At 38.1% G+C, this 18,798-nt stretch overlaps 1 protein-coding gene across 1 annotated transcript in view; it reads left to right on the top strand.

Moving 5' to 3' along the window:
• The window catches only part of COL4A3BP (collagen type IV alpha 3 binding protein), a 116,107-nt gene that overhangs the window by 40,989 nt on the left and 56,320 nt on the right, over positions 1 to 18,798 (top strand). The gene's annotated exons all lie outside the window — the stretch shown is intronic.

Below are 18,798 nucleotides of genomic sequence, written 5' to 3'. Positions count from 1 at the left end.
TTTTTTTTTTTTGGTTGCAGCCGTCATTGTTGTTTGGCGGTCCTGGGCTGGGGATTCGAACCTGCCACCTTAGGTGTATGTGGCTGGTGCCTTAGCCGCTTGAGCCACAGGCGCCAAGCCAGGATTTACTTTCTAATAAACATCTTTCTTTTGATCTAGATAAAAGGACTTTTAAAATAACACTGAATTGGCTCAGTGCCTATGGCTCAAGTGGCTAAGGCGCCAGCCACATACACCTAAGGTGGCAGGTTCCCAGGCCCGCCAAACAACAATGATGGCTGCAACCAAAAAATAGCCGAGCATTGTGGCGGGCACCTGTGGTCCCAGCTACTTGGGAGGCTGAGGCAGGAGACTTGCTTGAGCCTAGGAGTTGGAGGGTGCTATGAGCTGTGATGCCACGGCACTCTAGCCAGGGGGACAGCTAGAGGCTCTGTCTCAAACATATATATATATATATATATATACTGAATTGTAAAACTCTAGTGTTTAAAGATTCAGTGTCAATTTTTGTAGTGTTCTATAACCATTTGGGTAAATTCTTAGTGCAAACATTTTAAATCATTTAATCTTTGTAAATTTTGAAGGTGTCTAATGATAAACCTACAGAAAATTTTGCTGATATAAATGTTTAAGCCACATTCCCATAATTTAAAGCTAGTCTTCAACTTCTGCTATTAACATATGGTAAGTAAACTAAAGAAACACATGATATCAGTCAGACATGGTGGCTCACGCCAATAATCCTAGCACTCTGGGAGGCCAAGGCAGGTGGATTGCTAGAGCTCAGGAGTTTAAGTCTAGCCTGACCAAGAGTGAGACCCCATCTCTACTAAAAATAGAAAAAGTAGCTGGGTGTTAGGCGGGTGCCTATAGTTCCAGCTACTTGGGAAGCTGAGGTAGGAGGATCACTTGAGCTCAAGAGTTTGAAGTTGCTGTGAGCTATGATGATGCCACAGCACTCAACTCCAGGGTGACAGAGTGAGACTATCACAAAAAAAAAAGAAAGGAAGAAAAAAATATACATGATATTAGTAAAATCTACATTATTAGCTAACTTAATTAACACCATGATAAAACAAAGAATAAGGCAGTGTTTCTCAACCTTCTAATGCTGTGACCCTTTAATACAGTTCCTATGGATTGCAACTCACAGGTTGAGAACTGCTGGAATAAGAAAAGTTATAAATTCACCGTACCATTCTTGAATGTGACTTGAGAGAACTTTCTGCTTGTTCATGTACTTGTCTATACTTATTCCATTTGTGTTTTACAGAGTTATAGTTGAAACACCTGTTTTGGTTATTTTTAACAGACAAAAACAAACACACACATACACACCAAAACAGAAAAAGAAAAACAGTCAGGCCTAGGATTCTACAAGTGCATTTTTCTTAATATCAATCAGGTGTTAGCTTTTCTTTCTTGGTTTTATTTATTGTGAATTTTTCTCAGCCTAAAGAAAACTGATTGTAATCTTTCTTTTCCTGTTTTAGCCTTAATAATATATGTTTAAACTTTAGTGCTAAATATTTAAATGTTTTCTGAGTCTTAGTTGTCTTGGTATTATTACTTCCAAAGAGTCTAAATATGGAAAACAAATTCTATTATTGTTCTATTATTTAAAAGAAACATGAATAAGTAGTACTCCAGAATTGAAATACTTCGGTGCCAGGGCAGTCTGGGTTCAAATATCATAGCCTTTTCTGCCATGTATGACATATATAACCTTGGGCCTGCTAATTTAACCTCTTAGTGTTTTTTCTTAGCTGGCAATGGTGGCAGTTCTGCTCAAAATTATAATAAGTAATAAATGAGATATTATGTGTAAAGTTACTGATGAGAGTAACCGCTGTTATTTCCCCTTTTATGTTATAGCGGCTTTGGAATCGCAACCAAATTCAATAAATTATACCACACTGTTTCTGGATGAAGAGTTCTATATTCAGAGAAAATAGCTAATGTTAGGGTGGGGAGCTAGAGCACATGGGTTTGGGGGAAATTTCTCCAGACAAAGATTAAGATGTGAAAGTATAAAGTTTATTGTATCCTCTTAGAATAGTGGTTCTCAACCTTCATAATGCCACGACTCTTTAATACATACAGTTCCTGTGGGTCACGACCCATAGATTGAGAACCGGTGTCTTAGAGAGAGAGAGTATGAGAATACAATAGAGTGGGGAAAGAGAGGGAGGGAGAAAAGAGAGCAAACATAGTGGCGTGGCATCTCAAGGAAAGAGAAGGGAGGAGCTGGCCAAGAAGTTTGCTATTTTTATGGGGACAAAGAGAACAACAACAAAAAATAGTGATTGTTGTCAGTTAGGAACAGAAGTAGTTGTGGAGTAATTAGTAGGAGGCAGCTGTAAGATGTTAAGTTGTCTGTCTTTTCTGTTTCTCTCTGTTCCTGGAGACTTGGTTATCTCTGAAATGTAGTCAGGCTTATCACTGTGAATGTGATCTTGCCCCTGAGACAATGTTTTAGGCAGGAAATTGAGGCCTGGAGTTTGAAACCTACTGTTCATCCATGGACTCCTCAAGAATTCTTTGAGGCTGTAAAACACATTCTAGGCTCGGCGCCTGTGGCTCAGCTACATACACCTAAGGTGGTGGGCTCGAATCCAGCCTGGGCCCGCCAAACAACAAAGACGGCTGCAACCAAAAAATAGCCAGGCGTTGTGATGGGCGCCTGTGGTCCCAGCTACTTAGGAGGCTGGGGCAGGAGACTCGCTTGAGCCCAGGAGTTGGAGGTTGCTGTGAGCTATGAAGCCATAGCACTCTACCTAGGGGCTCAGCTTGAGGCTCTGTCTCCAAAAAAAAAAAAAAAAAAAAAAAACATTCTAAAAGGTGATTTTAGTCAATAGGTCTAGTGATGTCATAAAATGAAAAAAATGTATGTTTTCTATTTGTCTTTTGGGCTTCTTGTAGATGTTATGAAAACAGAGCTGTACAGGGTGCCTGTCAGCTAGAGCATAGTGTTCATGTGATTGATTTTAGCCCTGACCAAAAAACTATGAGTGTTTTTGTATTATTTTGCTATTAAGACCAATTGTCTCTTCAGCTAAATGTTCATATTGGGCTGCAAGAGGCTTATGCCTGTAATCCTAGCACTCTGGAAGGCTGAGATGGGTAATTGCTTGAGCTCAGAGTTTGAGACTAGCCTGAGCAAGAGCAAGAGCCCAAGCCCATCTCTACTAAAAATAGAAAAAGTAGCCAGATGTCATGGCACGCATCTGTAATCTGAGGTACTCAGGTGACTGAGGCAAAAGGTTTGTTTGAGCCCAAGAGGTTGAGTTTCCTGTGAGCTATGAAGATGCCACAGCACTCTACCCAGGGTAACAGAGTAAGACTCTTGTCTCCAAAAATGATAATAATAATAAATGAATGAATAAATGTACATATTAAGAGAATGGCCTATCTCATGTTATTTAATAAGGGCTAATCCTCTCACTAATGAAGAAAGATGTTATTAATTAGAATTAATTTCTTTCTATATGTCCAGCTGAGATGACCTTTGAAGGTTTACATTAATAAGTTGATTTAGATTATAGGGCCAGATTTTTCTGTTTTTAATTAAGCATACTTTATTTTGTTCACTTTTCTTAAGTCCAACCAGAATTCCTTTGCAGGGCACCCATTTTATATTTTTTCCTTGAATGAAGATGAATGTTTGAATCATATATTTTTCTTTCATATTGTCGATTTCTTTGTATCTTTGAACAATAGATAAGATAGAACTTTTCACAGCAGTGGGACTTAAGCTGAGATAACAGATTTTTGGTGATTTTAAGTTCTTGGAAAAAGTATTAAATTGCAGGGTGGCAAATACATTGGATAGACTTTTCCTTTCTTATTTCTGAAGATAGTTTATTTTTAGAAAAGGACAAATTATTGTTATTCTTGTTAATTATTTGATATACAGAAGTAAAATATGTGCTATATGCCAACTAAACAGCATGTCAGTGAATATTTAAACTGTGAATTCTAAAAATAAATTGAGTTATTAAAATAATATGAGAGAAATTTCAAATGCTATCACCAAACATAATCAGCAAAATTTTCATTTTCCCTCCCCCCCCCAGAAACCAGGATAAAGTGAGATGTTTCCTGTCTTAATTTTCATTATCACTAAAGAGTATTGACTGTAGAACTTAAAAATAGAGTAATTTTATTATTTAGGCATACATTGTCTTGATACTCAAAATTAGTATCAAGTTGTTGAGGCATGATTATGATAATAGGAGCTACCATTTACTGTGAAGATCAACAAGTAGAACTTACTGTACTAGGTACTTTATGTACTTTATTTTCTCCTTTCTACCTTGAGAAATGAGGTAAGTATTGTACAGTATTACAGATGAGGAAACTGAAGTTTAGATTAAAATGAAGTAACTTTCCCAAGACTGTGCTATCTTTAGTTTGTGGTTTCTTAGGATTTTATTTTGTTAGTTTTTGTTTGTTTTGTGTTTTGTTTTTATTGGTCAGTTACCATTGTCAAATTCTGGTTGTTTGAAAGCAATTCCCATAAACTCACCTCTGGCAAATTAGAGTGTATCATCTGTGCTATTACAGTACATATGCAAAATTAATATGAATTCATTTTCCTATCCATGAATTACTAAAAAGGGTAGTAAGTTTTTTTTGGTTAGTGTTATCAATACCATATTGTGGAGGCTGGTAGATACAGATTTGAATCCTGCCACTACTATATACTAGCAGTGTTACCATGGTAAGTTACTTAAAGGAGGAAAGATGACAGTATACAGTATGTGTTTCCACTCCCTCACCCCCAAACAAAAAAGAAGCAAGCAAAAATAGCCTAGTCATGGTAAAACAAGAGTGTTGTACTTTGCAGTTGGCCTGAGCTGCCATTATTCCAGTTCATTTAGTTCAAATCATAGTTATTTCCTCAATATACCTTAGGGTGCCTGGACTGGATACTTGAAACATAAACCTGTTTTTTCTGTTCTGATGTTGTTGAATGGGCCTTTATTGCCTTTCCTTGCTGCTGGGCTTTTGTAGGCTTCCCTGACAGGTTTTAGTAATTTTTCAGTATCTAAAAGAAAAGCTTAGGGGGTTCTGTTCCTTCTTTCCCAGTAGGCCTTTATGCTCATTATAGTAAATTCTCTGTATTGATAGATTTTGCATATGCATGTATGTGCTTTCTCTGTCATTCTAACACACACAAACTGCAGGAGTTCTATTATGTAATGATGATAGTGATGATAGCTTTGTATTTTTTCCTTGAATGTTCATTGTTGAGGATTAATTTACACCAGATATGCGGTAAACACTTTATGTACTTCATCTCATTTTATTCTCACATACATATGAGATTAGCATTTTAATCCTAATTCTACTCATTGGGAAATTGAGTCACAGAGAGATCAAGCAACTTGTCCAGTGTCAAACAGCTAGTTCGTTAAAGCCCCAGCATTTAGACCTAGATCTGTCTGACTTGAGAACCAGAGCTTTATTCCAGCAAGCCTTGCGGTCCTATGGGTGTGTATTTATATGAAGTGTATTTTGTTGAATTAAATTATGAACTTTTTGACTCATGATATTCTTATATTTTTGATAGGTTCTTCATATCTACGGTGTTTATTTTAGGCTACAACTCCTTAGGCATATTCTAATTAAACTTATTTCTAGGAATCAGCAAAGCATTGGGCATGTAAGTTAAAATAATTTACAGTACTGTGAAACATTTTACAGCAGAAATCTGTGATATTCGAAGCCTCCTTTCTTCCCTTTAATCCTCATGGTTGGTGTTAGAATGATTACTGACATAAATACAGTAGGAGTCTGTATTCTTTTTCCAGCTGGATGTTTGGCTTTTCCCAATTATTGAAATTTGATTTCAAGTGTTAGAGGCAGGGTCTAGTTGGAGGTGTTTGAGTTATGAGGCTGGATTCCTCTTGTATGGCTTGGTGCCTTCCCCATAGGAATGAATGAGTTTCTACACTGTTAGTTCATGAGAGAGCTGGTTGTCTAAAAAAGCTTGACACCTCCTTTCTTTCTCCATGTGACATGCCTGTTCTCCCTTCGCCTTCCACCTTGATGGAAAACTCCTAAAAGCCCTCACCAGAAGCAGACGCTGGCATGGTGCTTCTCGTACAGTGAGAAGTACAGAGTACAGTGCAGAACTATGAGCCAAATCAACCTCTTTATAAATTACCCAGCCCCAGGTATTTCCTTTACAACAACACAGAGTGGGCACCCTAGCTTTGCTTTTTGTCCTCCTTGGCATTCATTCCAGTATAGCTTGCTCACTATAGGAAACATTTTAAAGAAATGACTCTATGATTTAAATTTTCTCAATATATTGGAAATTACATAATTTTGTGTGACATTAGCAGTAGCCCTTGTTAAAAAAAAAAAAGGTATTCTCAAGGTCATTTTAAAATTCAAAATTCTGCTTCAATTTAAATACAGGAAAGGGGCATATGTATACCAAACCAGTAATTTTATTTGGAAATAGTATGTTGGCTTTATTGTGTGGAGTCCATTAATGTTCTGCATTTCTCCTCATGATTTTGGGACAACACTATATAATTTTAAAGGTAGAGTTTTGTTTTGTTTTAAATCTCTTAGCCATCTTCCATGTTATCTTGAGGTGAATCAAATGAGATGGTGTTTCTGAAAATTCGTTTTAAAACTAAAAGCTGAATAGTTCAGCTCAGTGGCATATGCCCATAGTTCCAGCTATTTGGGAGGCTAAGATGGGAGGATTACTTAAGTCCAGAAGTTCAAGGCCACAGTGAGCTGTGCTCCAGCCTAGGCAACAGAGCAAGACCCTGTGGGGAGGAGGGGCTAAAAGTTGTATGAATGTAAAATTAAGATGGTGGGTTTTTATTTGGATTAAGATAACAGTTTTTATAATAAAAGATGTGCCTGTGAACCATCAAAGGGCCTCTGTGAGCATTTTCTGCATATAATTAATCAAACAAATGTGATAAACCATCTTTTGGTGCTATTATTTTAAAAAACTGGCCAAGCACAGAGGCTTATACCTATAAGCCTAGCACTCTTGGATGCTAAGGCAAGAGGATTGCTTGAGGTCAGGAGTTTGAGAAGCAGCCTAAGTAAGAGTGAGATCCCATCTCTGCAAAAAATAGAAAAATTAGCTACATGTGGTAGCTGATGCCTGTAGTCCTAGCTACTCAGGAGGCTAAGACAGGAGGATCCATTGAGCCCAGGAGTTTGAGGTTGTAGTGAGGTGTGATGATGCTGCTGCACTCTAGCCTGGGTAACAAAGACTCTGTCTCTCTCTCTCTCTCTCTCTATATATATATAATATACAGGGTGGCCATAAAGTTCATGTGCAATTTAGGTAGTTGTAACTTGGTCACTTGTACACACACACACATATACATATATAAACATAACATTTTCAGTCCCCAATTCCTCCCAGAACTAAAAGGAAAGCTTTTCTGGTACTATAAGATTTAAAAATCATCTTGAAGAAGTTATATTTCTTGGCTGACAGAGTTTGAGGTAATCGTGGCATTCCTTTTTTTTCCATAGGGAACAGCTTTAGAGTAGATTCTGAAATTTTGGTGCTCGTGGGTCACTCAGACTTTCCCTACATTGTGGAAATTACCAAAGATGCAGGAGTCACAGGAAAACAAACAGATAGGAAAACTCTAAGTGGTAATTTTTATAGATGGTGACTTTCCAAAATGGGAATCTATAAGCAGTTGTTTTATATTTTAATATAGGTAGATTTGTTCTTATCCCTTTGTGAAGGCCTAATTCATATGGGAAGCACCACAGAAACCCTTCAAAAGAAAGGCTTATTCTCAGCCTGAGAAGTTTAGGAATTTCTGTCAGAGGAAATTATGTAGAAAACAGTTTTTAAGGAACTTAACACCACTTCCTTGAAATAAAATGGGGTATAAAAAATTTTTTTTACAAAAAGAATCTCATAGGTAAGCCCTGAAGTGGTACCCAAGAGTGACATCTTTTAAAAATTGTTGCTATTTGTCATAATGAAATCCCCCCACCCCACCCTGTGCTCTCTCAGCAGTACAATTGTAACACTTTAATGTGCTATTGTTATTTGACATCTTTAATTTTGGTAGTCATTGGGACAGCTGAGATATTGCTGTCTCAGGGTAAACTTGATTTTATTGCCTTCACTCTGTTTTTAGGAGTAATTTCTGCTTATTTGACACCTTGATTTCTTTTGTCTTATAGTTAGCTTATGCTTAGGAAAGTTTTTAAATATCTAGATGTCAGAATTTGCCTGTTAATTCTTAATAATGTTTTGTTTCTATTTCTATTTTAAGAAACAGGGTCTGCCCTGTCACCCAGGCTATAGTGCAATGGCACAGTCATCACTTGCAGCAGCTCAAACTCCTGGGTTCAAAGCAATCCTCTCATGTCAGCATCCCACATAGCTGAGACTACAGGCGAATGCCACCCACACCCAGCTAATTTTTTTGTATAGAGATGAGGTCTTCTATATTGCCCAGGCTAATCTGAAACCTCTCATCTCAAGCCATCCTCCACATTGGTTGGTCTTCTAAGTGACAGGATTACAGGCATGAGCTACCATGACTGGCCCAATAGTTTTTAAATATCAAGGTCATAAGAAGTAATGTCAGTATGTACCATTTTTAATTAACTATAATACTGGAAATTTTTCTTAACAGATACTAGGGTTCTTTCTGTATTTGTGTGCTTATAGATTATACAAACTTAATTTTGCATTTTAATATGGTTTAACTAGCAAAGGCTACAATGCAGATATAACTTTTTGAATATTTTTAGGGTACTTCATACAAATAATTTCATGACAATGTTAGAACCACTTATCCATTTACTTATTTGCATCATAAGATGATGGAGAAAGGAAGATTGAATCAACTTTTACTTTTCCTTTGCATTCAAGAGTTTTAAATTTTGAGGGAAGAGCAAATCTGAGAATTGCCATAGTAGAACTCTGCCATTTTCTCAGATAAGTGTTAGAAAAATCAGTGCATACACTTGACCTTTATTAAGCAGCAAAGAAACTTTATTTTGTCTCTGATGTTTCAGTCATTGAGATTAGGAATTTGATTAGTTCCTAACAGTGGCAGTTAATTACTAAATTGCATGCAGTGATCCGTATACAACTAGTAAATGTTGTTTTGTTTTTAACACATAAATGTAGATAATGTAACACTACCAGCACTTCCAGAGTTGGTGAAATCAAGGAGGAAATAAGGTACTAACTATCTTTAGTTTTCTTGATGTTCTAAGTAATTTAACTATAAAGGGTTTATAAAGTAACTTTGTATTCCTTAGATTTTGTTTCTTGCAATTTTTTTTTTTTTTTTGAGACAGAGCCTGAAGCTGTAGCCCTGGATAGAGCACTGTGGCATCACAGCTCACAGCAACCTCAAACTCCTGGGCTCAAGCAATTCTCCTTCCACCTCCCAAGTAGCTGGGACTACAGGCACCCACCGCAACACCTGGGTATTTTTTGGTTGTAGTCATCATTGTTGTTTGGTGGTCCTGCCAGCTCAGGTGTATGTGGCTGGCGCCTTAGCCACTTGAGCCACAGACACTGAGCCTGCAATTTTTGAAAATTAGATTCACCGGAGCTGACATCTACACTTTGGACTCTCATCTGTTACCCAAATGTTTAATAAAATAAATCATTTTGGCTAGAATAGTGGTTCTCAACCTGTGGGTCATAACCCCAGGAACTGTATTAAAGGGTTGTGGCATTAGGAAGATTGAGAACCACTGGGCTAGAAGAAAGAAAGAATAGTAATTTGTAGAATTTTAAACTGGGTTCTGTCTGGGAAGGTGCTTATTTTTTATGAAGATGGCAAGGAGAACTAGGAAGATTTTACATTAAACAGTGAAGAAAGATTATTTAGGTAGCTAGTCATATTAACTGTATAACCACATGAAGAGATATAACTTGACAAGATTTTGTGTGAAAACAATAAGTCAACACAAAATGTTAGACAGCTCAGTTAAGGGAAATATAAAAGTCAAAAGATTTGAACCAGCATTTCATAGTAGAACGTCACCAAATGAAAACTAAACATATGAAAGTATGCTTTATGCAGTTAGTCATCAGGGTAATACAAATTTAAACCTCAGTGAGATAACAGTGTACATCCATAAGAATGGCTTGAAAAAAAACTTGAATAGAGGGGCAGAGCAAGATGGTGGACCAGCAGGATCTTCCAACTGAGTTCTCCCAGAATGACTGGGGGAAAGAGAACCCAGCCATACTTGGCATGGGGATCTTACCCAGAGTCATAGCTCAGGGAGTACAGTGAGAAAGTAGTGAACAGGCTCTGCGCCTGTGGCTCAAGTGGCTAAGGCGCCAGCCACATACACCTAAGGTGGTGGGTTTGAATCCAGCCTGGGCCCGCCAAACAATGATGGCTGCAACCAAAAATAGCCAGGTGTTGTGGCCGGTGCCTGTGGTCCCAGCTACTCGGGAGGCAGAGGCAAGAGACTCGCTTGAGCCCAGGAGTTGGAGGTTGCTGTGAGCTGTGATGCCATGGCACTCTACGTAGGGGGACAGCTTGAGGCTCTGTCTCAAAAAAAAAAAAAAAAAAAGAAAGTAGGGAACAGGCTACAGCATATGATCTGGAGCAGAGGAAATCTGATGAATTAAGCAAATCATTGCAACAGCTGGGATTGAGGGTAGTCCACGGAGGCCCAAGAGAGGAGGAAGCCTTTCCAGCGTTTTCAGTTGTTGGAGGAAGTTGCCTGTTGAGTGGAAAGCTTTGAAGAGTGGGCACACTCTTTGAATGCCAGTTGGAGTGGATTTGCCATAGGTTTGGTAATTGGTGAGGCAGCCATACTGAGAAGATCTCAGAGGCCAAGGGGCTGCCATTGTGAGAAGATCTTAGCAGGGGGCCTAAAGTACAGACACTTTAATTCCACCTGGATCAAAACTTGACTCTTGGGACAGGCTGAGGGACTCTCACACCCCAGGGAACTGGAGTTAGGGCACTGTGAGACCTGCCTCTGAAGAATTATTTTTGAGCTTTAAGATCCCAACCTGGCAGGATCTGAATGTTGAGGAACCAATCAGGTGATCACCAAAGGTAACTAAGTTTAGAATAAGGACCATAGAGGTTGCTGGCTGTGCTCTCTGTCTCCTGAAAAAACCACAGTGCCACCTGGTGTCCAGGTGACACATTGCAACATACTGTCATAAAAGCAAAGACTTCTGTTTGAAACAAAGAAGGCAGTGAGAAGGAAAAAGGAGAAAAAGGTGGTGAACAAAAAGAAAGAACACATGAGGAGGAAGCAACAGAAAAATCTGGGCAACATGTAAAACCAAAACAGAGGAACTCTCCCAGGGAATTATGAGGCAGCTACTGCAGAAGAATCCACCTATGAAGAATTAATGGACTTGACAAGAAGGGAATTTAAAATATGGATGATAAAAAACAATAAAAGGAATGGATGAGAAAATGAAAAGACAGAATCAAAAGTCAGACTAGAGATATGTAGAATATAGAAAGGTTACCGCAGAGCTTAAGGAAATGGAGACAATCAGGGAATGTAAAGATGCATTAGAAAGTATCAAAAATAAGTTAGATCGGCTCGGCGCCTATAGCTCAACCGGCTAAGGCGCCAGCCACGTACACCTAAGGTGGCGGGTTCGAATCCCCAGCCCGGACCTGCCAAACAACAATGACGGCTGCAACCAAAAAATAGCCGGGCGTTGTGGCGGGCGCCTGTGGTCCCAGCTACTTGGGAGGCTGAGGCAGGAGACTCGCTTGAGCCCAGGAGCTGGAGGTTGCTGTGAGCTGTAATGCCACGGCACTCTGCCCAGGGGGACAGCTTGAGGCTCTGTCTCAAAAAAAAAAAAAAAAAATAAGTTAGATCATGGAGAAGAAAGACCCTCAGTGCTAGAAGATAGTTTTTTAGTTAACCCAGGTAGTTAAAGAGGCATGAAAGAAGAGAGAAAGCAGAACAGGTCCGTAGAGAACTTTAAGACTCCATGAAGTTGTGAAACATACGAATAATAGGGATTCCTCAAGGGGAGGAAGATTGTCCCAAAGGAATGGAACCCCTACTGGAGGCTATCTTAAATGAACACTTTCCAAGTTGTATTAAAGACCCTGACACACTCCTTTCAGATGGATCTCGATCCCTGGGTCATCTAAACTCAAACAGAGCCTCTCCAAGACACATTATAATGAACCTGCCCAAAGTCAAAATGAAAGAAAAAATTCTGCAAGCAACAAAGAGTAAGTGCCAACTGACATATAAAGGCAGAGCCCTTAGGATGACAGCACACTTTTCAACTGAAACCTTCCAAGCCAGAAGAGCATAGACATCCACTTTCAACATTCTTAAGCTTCTTTCAGCCCAGAACTTTGTATCCTGCTAAACTAAGCTACAAATTGATGGAGAAATCAAATCTTTTGCAGATATATAAACACTAAGGAAATTCACCACAATACCACCTCTATAGAAAGTACTTAGACCTGTTCTCAACATTGACCGCCACAATGGACCACCAGCAGAGTCAACAGCCAGAAGCTAAAGGTCAAAACTTAGTTTCCACAGTGGCACAAAGGATAAAACTATACAATGGACTTTCACAAAATAAAATGTCTAGAACTCCACCACACTTACCAGTTCTCTCAGTAAATCAGTGAACTGAATTCACCACTAAAGAGGCACAGTCTGACTGACAGATAAAAAAGCACAAGCCATCCATATTCTGTCTCTAGGAGACACACCTAGCCTTGTAGGACAAATCGAGACTCAGGGTTAAGGGATGGAAAACAGTATTTCAAAGAAATGGAAATCAGAAGAAAGGAGGGGTTGCAATCTTACTTTCAGATAGAAGCAGATTTAAAGCAACTAAAGTGAAGACAAAGGTAGACATTTTATACTGGTCAAAGGAACAATACAAGAAGACATTTCAATTTTAAATATTTGTGCACCCAGTATAAATGCTCCCATATTTATGAAACGGACCTTGATGTGTCTGAGCAATATGATATCCCATTATATGGTAATAGTTGGGGACTTTAACACCTCTCTGGCAGAACTGTATAGCTCTCTAAACAGAAACTAAACAAAGATACAGAGGGCTTAAATGTGACCCTATAACAAATGGGATTAATAGATGTGCACAGAACACACCATCTCAAAGCTAAGGAATATACATTTTTCTTGTCAGCCTGTGGTACATACTCCAAAATGGACCACATCCTAGGATACAAATCAAACCTCAGCCAAATTAAAAGAACAGAAATTATACCTTGTATCTTCTCAGACCACAAGGCAGTAAAGGTGTACCTTTATTGGAGCAAAAAGGAACTCCAACAAAAACATTCATCCTCACACAAAGACTTGAAAATCAAACAACCTTGCGCTGAATGATAGTTGGGTTCAGGAAGATATAAAAGAGGATATTGTTAAATTCCTCAAACATAACAATGAAGACACAAGTTACCAAAACCTGTAAGATACAGGAAAAGCAGTCTTTAGAGAGAAGTTTATTGCATTAGATGCCTACATTTGAAAAACAGGAAGAGAGGGAATTAACAAACTCATGAACCATTTTATAAAATTGGAAAAAGAACAATCTAATCCCAAATCCCAGAAGAAGAAAACAAATAACCAAAATTAAATCAGAGACTAATGAAATTGAAAACAAAAGAATCATTCAGAAAAGTAATGAAACAAAAAGTTGTTTTTTTAAGTCAGTCACCAGTGAGCAAGCTGGAGGGTGAAAGACTGCAGGAGCAGAGCAATACCTAAATCAGAGGAACGTGTTTCTTCAAGCTCTTCTGGCAACAATTCAGACAGCAAAGCAAGTTGCTCCAGAAAAACCTGTGAAGAAGTAAGACTGGTGAAACTTCAAGAGCTCTGTCGTCTTCGAAACAGAGCAACAGCAGCAGAGAGGATAACGTGTTTCAGATAGGGAAAATGAGGTACATTAATGTCAGGACTTTAAAGGGAAAGTTTTTGTTGATATGAGAGAATATCAGAGATCCAGAAGGTGAAATGAAACCAGGAAGGAAAGGTATTTCTTTAAATCTGGAGCAGTGGAGCCAGCTGAAGGAACAGATTTCTGACATTGATGATGCAGTAAGAAAACTGTAAAATCCGAGCTATACAAAACCTGTACTGTTCTAATTGTTTTAATCTCTCTTTTTACATTGCCTTTGTTTTCTAAATGTGCTCCAAGCTATTCAATGTTTGGATTGCAGAACAATTCATAAGATGAATACTTTTTTTTAATGCACATTGTTAAAAATGTTCTGAGTGAAACTAACTGTCCACTTTACTAAGGAGGATTGCTTTGTGCCCACAACCCATGTAAAATAATAAAATGAAAAACTACAACCTCAACTGTTGTGGCCTTTTTTGATCAGAAGAGTTAGTAATGTTTAAGACCCAAAGTAACAATTTTATTGGCCTTTTAGTTTCACTTCAGCCTTTACAGTAAGAAGGATTTGTATTGCATTGAGTTTATCAACTTTTGGTTTGTGAAATCCATACTTCATTCACTGTTCTATTCCAAGCAAATGTTTATAGACTTCTTTGACTTTTCCATTCCAAGGATATTTCACTCTTTTTTTCTTCATTACTTCATTTTCTTTTCATAAATTTTTATGTTCAGTTTTCATTGAATATATTCTGATTTGCAAATTTAGTGAAACTATCAAAATGTTATGTCAGTAAGGTACTTAAATGAGAACTGCAGTCACTAAACTTACTGTATTAAAATGTTAGCAGATATAGTTTGATAAGCAACGTGGCTTGTATGAAAACTCTGAGCAAGTGTATGCTATTACATAGTGTTTTGTGTGGTTATCTTATTGCTTAGTCTGTAGAAATGAATAACTTAGGTGAGATGTATGTTTTTCTTTCACTTATTAAATATGTTCACCATGGGATGAGGTCTATAAAATCAGATGTTGTTAAATTAGACTAGGATTTAACAAAAATAGTGAACGCTTAAAAAAAAAGTTGGTTTTCTGAAAAAAATAAATAAAATCAATAAACCTTTGGCCACATTAACTAGAAACAGAAAAGTAAAATCTCTAATAACCTTAATCAGAAACAATAAAGGGGAAATAACAACAGAAATATAAGAGATTGATCTCTGAGTACTGCAGGAAACTCTATGCCCAGAAATTTGATAATGTGGAGGAAATGGATCAATACCTGGAATCACACCCTCTCTCAAGATTTAATCAAGAAGAAATATATCTCTTGGACAGGCCAATTTCAAGAACTGAAATGGAAGAAATAATAAAAATTCTCCGCAAAACAACAACAACAACAAAAAGAGCCCTGGTCCAGATAGCTGCACACCAGAATTCTATAAAACCTTCAAAGAAGAGCTTATACCCATACTGCAAACTTTTTTCAGAAAACATGAGAAGGAAGGAATCTTCCCCAACATGTTCTTTTTTTTTTTTTTTTTTTTGAGACAGAGCCTCAAGCTGTCCCCCTGGGTAGAGTGCCGTGGCATTACAGCTCACAGCAACCTCCAACTCCTGGGCTCAAGCGAGTCTCCTGCCTCCGCCTCCCAAGTAGCTGGGACCACAGGCGCCCGCCACAACGCCCGGCTATTTGGCTATTTTTTGGTTGCAGCCGTCATTGTTGTTTGGCGGGTCCGGGCTGGGGATCCGAACCCGCCACCTTAGGTGTACGTGGCTGGAGCCCTAGCTGGTTGAGCTATAGGAGCCGAGCCCCCAACATGTTCTATGAAGCAAACATCACCCTAATACCAATACTGGGAAGACCCCCAACTTAAAAGGAGAATTTCAGACCAATTTCACTAAAGAATATAGATGCAAAACTTCTCAGTAAAATCCTAGCCAATAGAGTGCAGCTACACATTAAAGAATCATTCATCATGATCAAGTAGGGTTCATCCCAGAGATCCAAGGTTGGTTTAACATATACAAGTCCATAAATGTAATTCACTATATTAACAGAAGAAAAACAAAGATTATATAATCTTCTCAGTAGATGCAGAGAAAGCATTCAATAAAATTCAGCATCCTTTTCTAAGTAGAACACTTAAGAATTTAGGCATAGGTAGCACATCTCTGAATCTGATTGAAGCCATCTACAACAAACGCACAGTTAATATTACACTAAATGAAGTAAAACTGAAAGCTTTTCCACTTAGAACTGGAACCAGACAAGGTTGTCCTATATCACCACTACTATTCAACATAGTGCTTGCAGTTCTAGTCAATCAGGCAAGAGAGGGAAATAAAGGGCGTCCAAATGGGGGTAGAAGAGGTCAAACTCTCACTCTTTGCTGATGATATGATCTTATAGTTAGAGAACCCCAAAGACTCAACCACAAGACTCCTGGAAGTGATTTAAAAAAAAAAAACATACAGCAGTATCTCAGGATATAAAATCAGTGTCCACAAATCAGTAGCCTTTGTATATGCCAATAACATGAGATGAGAAGCTAATCACAGACACAGTTCCCTTCACAGTAGCTTCAAAAAAGATGAAATACCTAGGAATATACGTAACAAAAGAGGTGAAGAACCTCTAACAAAGAAAATTATGAAGCCCTAAGAAAGAACTAGCAGAAGATATTAAGAAATGGAAGAACATACCAAGCTCATGGCTAGGAAAAATCAACATTGTGAAAATGTCTATACTACCCAAAGCAATCTACAGATTCAGTGCAATCCTTATTAAAATACCATCATCATACTTTCAAGATTTGGAAAAAATAATTCTTCATTTTGTATGAAACCAGAAGAAACCCCGTATAGCCAAGGCAATTCTTAATAATAAAAACAAAGCCAGGGTATATCACCTTACCAGACTTTTAGCTATACTACAAGATCATAGTTATCAAAACAGCATTGTATTGGCATAAACATAGAGCCATTGGCATTTGGAATCAAATAGAAAACCATGGGATGAAAACTGACCTCTTATAGTCACCTGATCTTTGATAAACTAAACAAGAACATACACTGGGGAAAAGAATCCCTCTTCAATAAATGGTGCTGGGAGAACTGGATAACCACATGTAAAAGACTAAAACTAGAGCCCCACCTTTCACCACTTACAAAAATTGATTCAAGATGGATAAAAGATTTAAATCTAAGGCACAAAACAATAAAAACCCTTGAAGAAAGTGTGGAAAACACTTGAAGATATCACCTTGAGGAAAGATTTTAGTGAAGAAGACTTCCATGGCATTTGCAACAACAAAAATAAACAAATTGGACTTAAACTGAAAAGCTTCTGTACAGCTAAGGAAACAACAACCAAAGCAAATAGACACCCTCCAGACTGGGAAAAGACATTTGCATATTATGAATTGGAGAAAAACTTAATAGCTAGGATCTATAGAGAACTCAAATTAATGAATAGAGACTCAACAATCCCATATATCACTGGGCAAGAGAGATCAATAGAACTTTCTCTAAAGAAGACAAATGGCTATCATTAAAAATGCCCATTGTCCCTGATCCTCAGAGAAATGCAGATCAAACCACCCTGCGATATCACCTGACACCAGTGAAAATGGCCCACATTAAAGTTACAGATGCTGGCATGGATGTGGAGAGAAGGGAACACTTTTACACTGCTGGTGGGACTGCAAACTACTAGAACATTTTTGGAAGGAAGTATGGAGAATCCTCAAAGAACTGAAATTATAGACCTCCCATTTGATCCTGCACTCTCATTACTAGGCATCTACCTAGAAGAAAAAAGTCCTTTGATCATAAGGACATTTGTACTAGACTATTACAGCTCAATGTATAATTGCCAAAATGTAGAAATGACCTAAATGCCCACCAATCGGGAATGGATTAACATGCTGTGGTATATGTATACCATGGAATGCTATTCAGCCATAAAAAGATGGAGACCTTACATCTTTTGTATTAACCTGAATGGAGGTGGAATACATTCTTCTTAGTAAAGCTTCACAAGAATGGAGAAGCAAGAATCCAGTGTACTCTATTCTAATATGAAGGCAGTAGAGGAGCTAATACAAGGTGTGGTAGGGGATTGAGCAAGTAGGGAGAGGGGAGGAAGGAGGGGAATGGGGGTCATGGTGTAATGGTACACCTCTTGGGGGTAGGACACATTATAAGAGAGACTTTGTGTAACAAATGCAATCAGTGTAGCCTAATTCTTTTTACCCTCAATGGAATCCCCCCCCCCCAAAAAAAGTGGAAAAACAAAACTAAAAAAAAAGAAACATGAGTACCAAGGATAGGTGCAGATGTGGAGTAACAGGTAATTTCATACACTACTTGATGGAAGGTATAAATAGTGCTTAATACTTGGAAGACAATTTTCAGTTATCTACTAAAGCTGAACGTAGATGTCTGTTCAGATTAGGTGAATATGGGAAATTGACAGATCCCACAAGTATTGATGGCATAGGTCTGTTCATTTTAATTAAAGTCATTAGGTTACAAGGAGTAGTGGCCAGCCTGTGTTTTTCTGGAGAAATGGGAAAATTGCCAGGAACTAAGAGTTTAGATTAACCTACCTGCAAGGAAAGGCAGAATTGTATACCTAACTCTTGAGTGCTCTTATTGTTAACAAAACTCAGTTGTTCGCTCTCTCATCATCTGCCCTCAGCTGCAATTAATGTATCTTAGTTGTGTCCTATTATTTCTTTTCTCTTTTTTGTAGATCCTGTTTATTTACAGCTTTTGCTTTCCCTGTCCTATTTTCTGTTTCCTGGGTTTATAATGACCCTTTTTCCTATCTTTGGGCTTCTTTTCACCTTCAGCACCTTCTTCTAACTGCCTAACTTCCTTAATCCCTTGACATTTCCTATAGTAATACAAAAAAAAAAAA

The sequence above is a fragment of the Otolemur garnettii genome, unplaced genomic scaffold (assembly GCF_000181295.1).
Source record: "Otolemur garnettii isolate 467f Iridium unplaced genomic scaffold, OtoGar3 scaffold00017, whole genome shotgun sequence".
NCBI classification, from domain to species: Eukaryota; Metazoa; Chordata; class Mammalia; order Primates; family Galagidae; genus Otolemur; species Otolemur garnettii.
The sequence above is the reverse complement of the archived record's forward strand: the minus strand, read 5'-3'. Positions and strand labels throughout refer to the sequence as shown.